The sequence below is a fragment of the Clarias gariepinus genome, chromosome 21 (genome assembly GCF_024256425.1).
Source record: "Clarias gariepinus isolate MV-2021 ecotype Netherlands chromosome 21, CGAR_prim_01v2, whole genome shotgun sequence".
Taxonomy (NCBI): Eukaryota; Metazoa; Chordata; class Actinopteri; order Siluriformes; family Clariidae; genus Clarias; species Clarias gariepinus.
The window spans coordinates 2966841-2973904 of NC_071120.1; the positions used below are offsets into that span (position 1 = coordinate 2966841).

General features: G+C 34.3%; 2 long non-coding RNA genes across 2 annotated transcripts; both read right to left on the reverse strand.

The window, feature by feature from the left end:
- Window positions 1-637: 637 nt before the first annotated feature.
- LOC128509218 (uncharacterized) lies at window positions 638-2377 on the reverse strand. The gene is made up of 3 exons (XR_008356019.1): window positions 2295-2377; window positions 1417-1463; window positions 638-767 (listed from the first exon to the last, which is right to left on the reverse strand). It is a non-coding gene; the product is annotated as an uncharacterized LOC128509218 (long non-coding RNA).
- A 2704-nt stretch (window positions 2378-5081) lies between these two features.
- LOC128509221 (uncharacterized) lies at window positions 5082-6437 on the reverse strand. Its single transcript, XR_008356022.1, has 3 exons — window positions 6366-6437; window positions 5588-5660; window positions 5082-5182 (listed from the first exon to the last, which is right to left on the reverse strand). It is a non-coding gene; the product is annotated as an uncharacterized LOC128509221 (long non-coding RNA).
- Window positions 6438-7064: the final 627 nt, after the last annotated feature.

Consider the following 7064-nt stretch of genomic DNA (forward strand, 5'->3'; position numbering starts at 1 on the left):
AACATTTTTACACTTAAAAATATTGAGTAAATATAAAAAAATATAAAAATCATGTAAAATATACTTCAAGAATTGAGTACAGGTCAGTAAAAAAAAATTAAGTAAACCTAAATAACTATATTTAGTACAATGATGTACAAAATTGAGTAAATGTAATGAAAATTAGAAGTTAATGAAAAGTGAAAATGAGTAAAATAATTGAGTAGATAAAATTGAAGGTAGAAGAAACTGAAAATTATACTATTATTTAATAAACAAATGTTCTTCATTTACTAAATATTTTAACTGAATGAAAGAAACAATACACACATTTTCATTTTAATTAAACATTTATTTGCCAAATTTGACAAGACATGAAGTCTAAACTCAACATGGTTTACTTTGCAAATGACATGTAACAAGATCATAAACAAAGAGCTGAATTTATGTTATTAGTAAACAGTCTCAGAAACAATACTTATGCCACAAGTATTATACAGTTAACACATGGAAAGTAGACTTTTGTATTAGAATCTAATGAGTCACATTTTACATCTGAAAGATTGCACACCTTCACACTTCAGTTTCCTGCAAACTGTGGGATCCATGTAAATGTGTGTGCAGACCTTCTCAGGTCTTAAAGAAGCAATGACTAAATGTCTAAATGAAGACAGGACACTAAATATCCATGACCAACAGTACCATGCTTCACTCCATAATGATCGAAATTCCTTTTGATGATGCGACAAATGCACACAGTTTACACCGCCATCCCATAATGCTGGCACCTAAAAAAGGAACAATAGTATACAAATAAGTACAAGTGTGACTATTAATATAAAGTCTACCAGACTGGTAAAATAGTACTTCTGTTCAAATACATACTTTTTGGACTAATATACATCATCACACAGATCTACCAGTGGTGTTTAAGTCAAAGCGCGACTTGTGATGAAAATTCTCTAAAACGAAGACGTAAAACTGATTTGATTTTACGTAGCCCATTGCTGGTAAAATTCCGGTGAACATTTCAGTGGAATGCTTTTACACAAAACGGACTGCTTTGATTACCAAAGGCATTTTGCTCTTACAGAACAATGCACAACCTCATACATAGAAAAAAATATATAGAGAGAAATAAAGGGGGTGTTCTGTTATTCTGCACAATCAATGGTCCCGCTTTGACTTGAACGTCCCTTGTACATGTTTTTGTCCCTTGTATAAAAATGATACCCAACTTTATTTATGCATGACTATCAACTATATCAATTTTTTACTTTGGTTAATGGAAAATCTAGTATACTCGAGTGGAAAACTTGTATAGTCTAGACTTATTATAGGTAAAGTGAAATATTTCAAGCCTTGTTTTAATTTCTATCTTTGATTCAATGGTTACACATTTAATACTTCTGTAACATTGAAAAAGTTGACATTTACCTCCTGTTTTATCTCCATTCAACTTCTCTTCATTAGTGGTGTTGGTGCTGTGAAAGAGATATAGAAAATATATAACATGTTTCACACAAACACACAAAATCAATCAGTTTTAGTTTCTTTTACTTACTGTACATATCAGAACATACATAACATTGTAAATATAAATATTTAAATTTCATATTACTTTCTCCCAATTCTAAGTCTGAGAGAAATGTTGTATTTTCACTAAATCTTTATATTTCATACCTTTAGTTACTAGTACATTACTTAGCACATTTATTTTATAACATCTGCTGCTGCGTGCTCAGTGTTTAATCATGTTATAAATACTCATATACAGTAACGTATAAAACACTGCCAGAACCCGGACACTGCACCTCATTTCTGCTGTTTAAACCGAATTTGTTCTGAGTTTCTTCCTTAAAGTGTCGGAGTGAAATGAGCAGACTCGCGGTTCAGTGTGTGAGGTGGACCGGTACACATGCGGTAATTATTTGAACATGTTAGTTTTATATCCCCGCCACAGTGGCGGTTGGCTGCGCAAAATCACCCATTTGGCGGGAGAAATTCAAATATTGCGGCACAACCGCGGCCGCACCGAGAAACCCGGACATGCACGCGCTGCTGCTCGGTGTTAAATCTCTCCTTTTACACCAGAGTTTAAGTGTCTGTATTAACGCCGCTTTAGCTGAGCAGTTTGGTGGTTGGAACAAACAAGCTAAATCACTATGAACCCCAGGACTGGCCTGTTGCTAGCTATCGTTAGCTCTGGAGCTCGGCTGTGACAGGATTCAGAACAGTAACTCACACCCTATAAAGTTGTGTGTGCAGGCAGACAGAGTCATTATTACAGTAACTTGTGTTAGCTGTTTACTCACCAGGATTTGTAAGGAGTGTTCCAGAATGTTCCAGGTGCTTCATGTCCATTCTCACAGCCTTCTTGTCTCTGATGTTACACCAGACTTCCCATGAGCACTTGCACAGGGCAATTTACTCAATTATTTAAGTTTTTGTTGTTAAACATAAATAATGTTGAGTTGGAATGAGTGATAATTGTAATTCTTGAAACTAATCAGTACAATTACTCCATTACCAGATATTTTGATTGAAATGTATCAAAAAATATTAAGTGCATGTTAAAAATATAATTCAGTTAGTCAAATACTGATTTTTACTAGTGAAGTAAACTTAAATTATAGTGTAAATGTAAGACAAAATTAATAGTTGTTTTTTTAGGCATTTATTTTGATTTGTCTAACTCAAACAATCATGTATGTGACTTTTAGAGATTTTATTAAGGTAACATAACCTTTTTATAACTGTGAAATTTACAAGGCCACAGAATCATTTTTTAGAGTGCTCTGTGTGAGGGTACAGGCTTATATACAGTATGTGATTTTAGCATCAATAATGTTTTTCTGCTAACTAAAGCATGCTGCCTTGGAGATGATATTAGTGACATCTCTGTTTCAGTTCGAACAACATATTCCATAATATTTATGAATACATTAATCCAAATATGTTCAGCAGTTAAAACAGAGGTTCTTAAACATTTTACAGCGAAGGACTCCTTCTACTGTAAAACAAACACCTCTGCATACATTTACTTATAGTAGCAACTTATATCTATGTACTGTGAATGGAATGTTCAAGAATAAGAGTATCATAAATTGGCAAATACTTGAAATACACATGTAAACAATGAGTGTGACATTTGAAATACAGTTTAAGAACAGAACAACAGTCTTTCCGTTAATGTGTGTGTGAGTGTTTAAATGAGAGAAGAAAGTTTTAATGTGTAAGATGAGGAAAGGGAGACAGGAGGGGCTGAAAGCAAGAGTCTCCACTTACTCTAGCCCTTTCTCTCTCTCTCTCTCACACACACACACACACACACACACACACATACACAGCGCCTGCATCCACAAAGGGGCACGCTTATCTGCCTGGATTTTTTTTTTTACTTTTTTGGAAGGTAACGTGCAGGTTGATTTGTTTTATTTTTACTTAATATTTTGTATTAATTATTTTTATGTATTTATTTTTTTGGGCTGTGGAACGAATAATTTAATTTTCCATTATTTCCTATGGGAAAATTCAATTTGGTTTACGAGTGTTTTGGAATATGAGTCCACTTCCTAAACGAATTATGCTCGTAATCCGAGGTTCCACTGTATAAGTACACAGGAAAAAGCACACATTTACAAGAGAAAAATAATATACTTACACAGGGAAACTAATATACGTACACAGGAAAAAGTACACATTTACAAGGGAAAAAGCACACACTTACAAGGGAAAAAGCACACATTTTCAAAGGTAAAAAACACATTTATAAGTGAAAAAGCACACATTTACAAGGGAAAAAGCACACATTTTCAAGGGTAAAACACAAGTGAAAAAGCACACATTTACAAGGGAAAAAAACACATACTTACAATGGGAAAAGCATACATTTACAAAGGGAAAAATCACACACTTAGAAGGGAAAAAGCACACACAAGGGAAAAAACACATTTACAAGGGGAAAAACACATTTTCAAGGGAAAAAACACACGTACAAGGGTAAAAAACACATTTACAAGAGAAAAAGCATATATTATCAAGGGGGAATTTTTTCTATGTGTATGACGTTTCCCTTGTGAATGTGTTTTTCCCCCCAATAATTTTAATGCTGAAACTCTTTCGCACAATATTCTATTTTTTTTAGATAAACGGCATTTCAAATGACACACTCATTGTTTACATGTGTATTTTAATTATTGGACAATTTATGATACTCTTATTCTTGAACATACATTCACAGTACATACAGTAGATATACGTTGCCACTATTTATAAGCCTACATATTTTTAAATAGTTGGTGTTTTTATGCAACCCATTGCAGTGTATGTGACAAATAAAATTTGAATTTGAATTTGATTAAGCTGTTAAACATGACACCCTGGTTATGTTTGCAGATCACACTTAAAGCATTCAGCTTGTAAATTTATCCCAGATTTCAGCTCATCTTTCCCATGAAACGTCAGGTCAGGTGAGTTGGCTGGCCAATCAAGCAACTAAATGGTCAGTGAAATAGTTGGTGGTAAAGTTTGACCTTGAGGGCTTAAACTCCTTCTGGAAGGTGTAGATGATCATCTTCTGGACAACTTGTTAGGTCAGAAGTCTTCCCCATGATCGAAGTAAAATATTCTAATATTTTGACATACTAAATTTTTGATTTTCATGGATCATTTAATCATTAATCATTTAAATGAAAACAAAAAGTTTTACTTTTTGAATAACATAAAAATTAATTTTTGGAAATGCACTATAAGTAAATGTATGCAGAGGTGCTTGTTTTACAGTTGAAGGAGTCCTTCGCTGTAAAATGTTTAAGAACCTCTGTTTTAACCGCTGAACATATGGCATTAATGTATTCATAAATATTATGAAATATGTTGTTCGAACTGAAACAGAGATGTCACTAATATCTCCAAGGCAGCATGCTTTAGTTAGTAGAAAAACATTACTGATGCTAAAATCACATACTGTATATAAGCCTGTACCCTCACACAGAGTGGAGTAACATCTGATTCTATTCAGTGTCATTTGCAGCAATGCTTTACATGCACTTTAACTGTTTTGCTAAATAATAAGCAAACTAGAAAGAAATACTCAACTATAAATTATATTAAAGACTTTATTTACAAATTAATAAAATACATGTATGTATTGGTGGTGCAAAAAGGCAGAGCATCAAGGGTCCGTCCTCTCCACGACAATCTACAACAGGGGAGAAATAAAGACATGTTAATATAAGTGTCTAGTAAAAAGACTTCATGGTGTTACTATGCAGCTCCATGGCATCTCTGTAATATACATTCACATATGGGTTTATAAGCAAGTTAATATCACTTCATGATGTTTGACATCATATGACATCAGTTTGACACACGCAGGCAGGCACGCACACAAAATTTCATAGAATGCAAGCTTTTAGTAATGCTGTGTATTAAAACCAATTATTTGGTTTTGCTATTAAGGATTGCTGCAAAATTTGGCCCCATCTCCACCATTCATTAACACACACATCATGTCTATGAAGAGAAATGTGTCCCTGTCCCCTGATTAAGATGTGCTCAGTGGTGTTCTTAAAAAAAAGAGGGGTAAATAGTTCTGAGCACTCACCTTCTGCTCAGGATGTAAAGCTGGTGTAGAAATCAGCTGATACACAGGCAGTTGATGATTTACACACAGTTCACTGTGAGAAGAAAAATACACAATCATACATATTATAAGGAGTATAAACATATATTTAATGACTTTATGATAGGATAGATAGAACCTGAACAAAAGCCCCTTTTCTTGACTAATACATACATTGTGTAAGCACATAACTAACTATTCAGAAGATCTCTAGCTATGATAAAACCACTACATTATACAGCAGTATACATTATATGGCACTCAGGAGCTCCAATAAACTACATACAACAATTCGTTAACCATCTGTAACATTTAGCATAACAGGAGCAGCTCAGGGATAATTAGCAATAGTTGATAGGCAACAGTTAATAGTTGCTGCTATCTTAGCTCTTTTAGTAAGCTAGCGCTTAGCATAATTATATTAACTTGCTTATAGATTCATATTTGGAAAGGCATTTTACAGAAACAATAAAGCTAACTGTTTACATCACGTATATGTGTCCAAATACACTATTAAACTAATATATATTAATGAACAAGCTAGTTTCCCCATGCTAAGCACTAGCAGTTGATGTCAGAGGAGCTGATGGTTTACATCAGTGTTTAATGGTCTAAATCAGATAATAATTCTTTTAATCACTGCCATTTACACTCGGCTCGGCAGTTCCCCCAAACACTCCGATAGTATTAACACTGCTACAAAGTTATCATTAGTGCCTAAAACAGTAACATCTGATTAATTTTATATATTAAACATTACCTGGTAAGTGTGTGCAGTTGAAAATTTAGTGAATATTATAACGTTATCACGCTATAATTCACTGTATACTCCATGATGTTAAGTCCTGGAGCTGATATCCGGAAAGGTTCCGTGTTCAGTTATGTTTTGACCCCACTCCCATAGTGCTTTGCGCATTAGCTTTAGCTTTTAGCTTGCAAAATACAGAAGGAAAAAGAGTTCTCACACGGGAAAAAAGTAGTTGCGCACAAACAGGAAAGAGCAGACGGCTACACGGGAAAAAGCACACATTTTCATGGGAAAAAAAGCACATTTATAAGGGAAAAAAAGCACATTCATAAGGGAAAAAGCACACCCCACTAAACATTGGACGTCGGATAGAAGTGCAGATCACGTCTATATTGGGTCTGTCGGTCCATGACCAGTCCTGGACATCTATTCGACGTCCAAACTAGGTCCACTATTTGGACGTCCAACCATGACCCAATTTGGACGTTGTTTTGACGTCATTTTGACGACCTAATCTGGCTTATTTTTTTTTATGTCATTTTGACGTCCAAACTAGTTCCACTATTTGGACGTCCAACCATGACCCAACTTGGACGTCGTTTTGACGTCATTTTGACGACCTAATCTGGCTTATTTTTTTGGGATGTCTATGGCAGTGGCAGTAAATGTGTTTTACAAAATAGTGCCTATCAACATATGATTATACATATG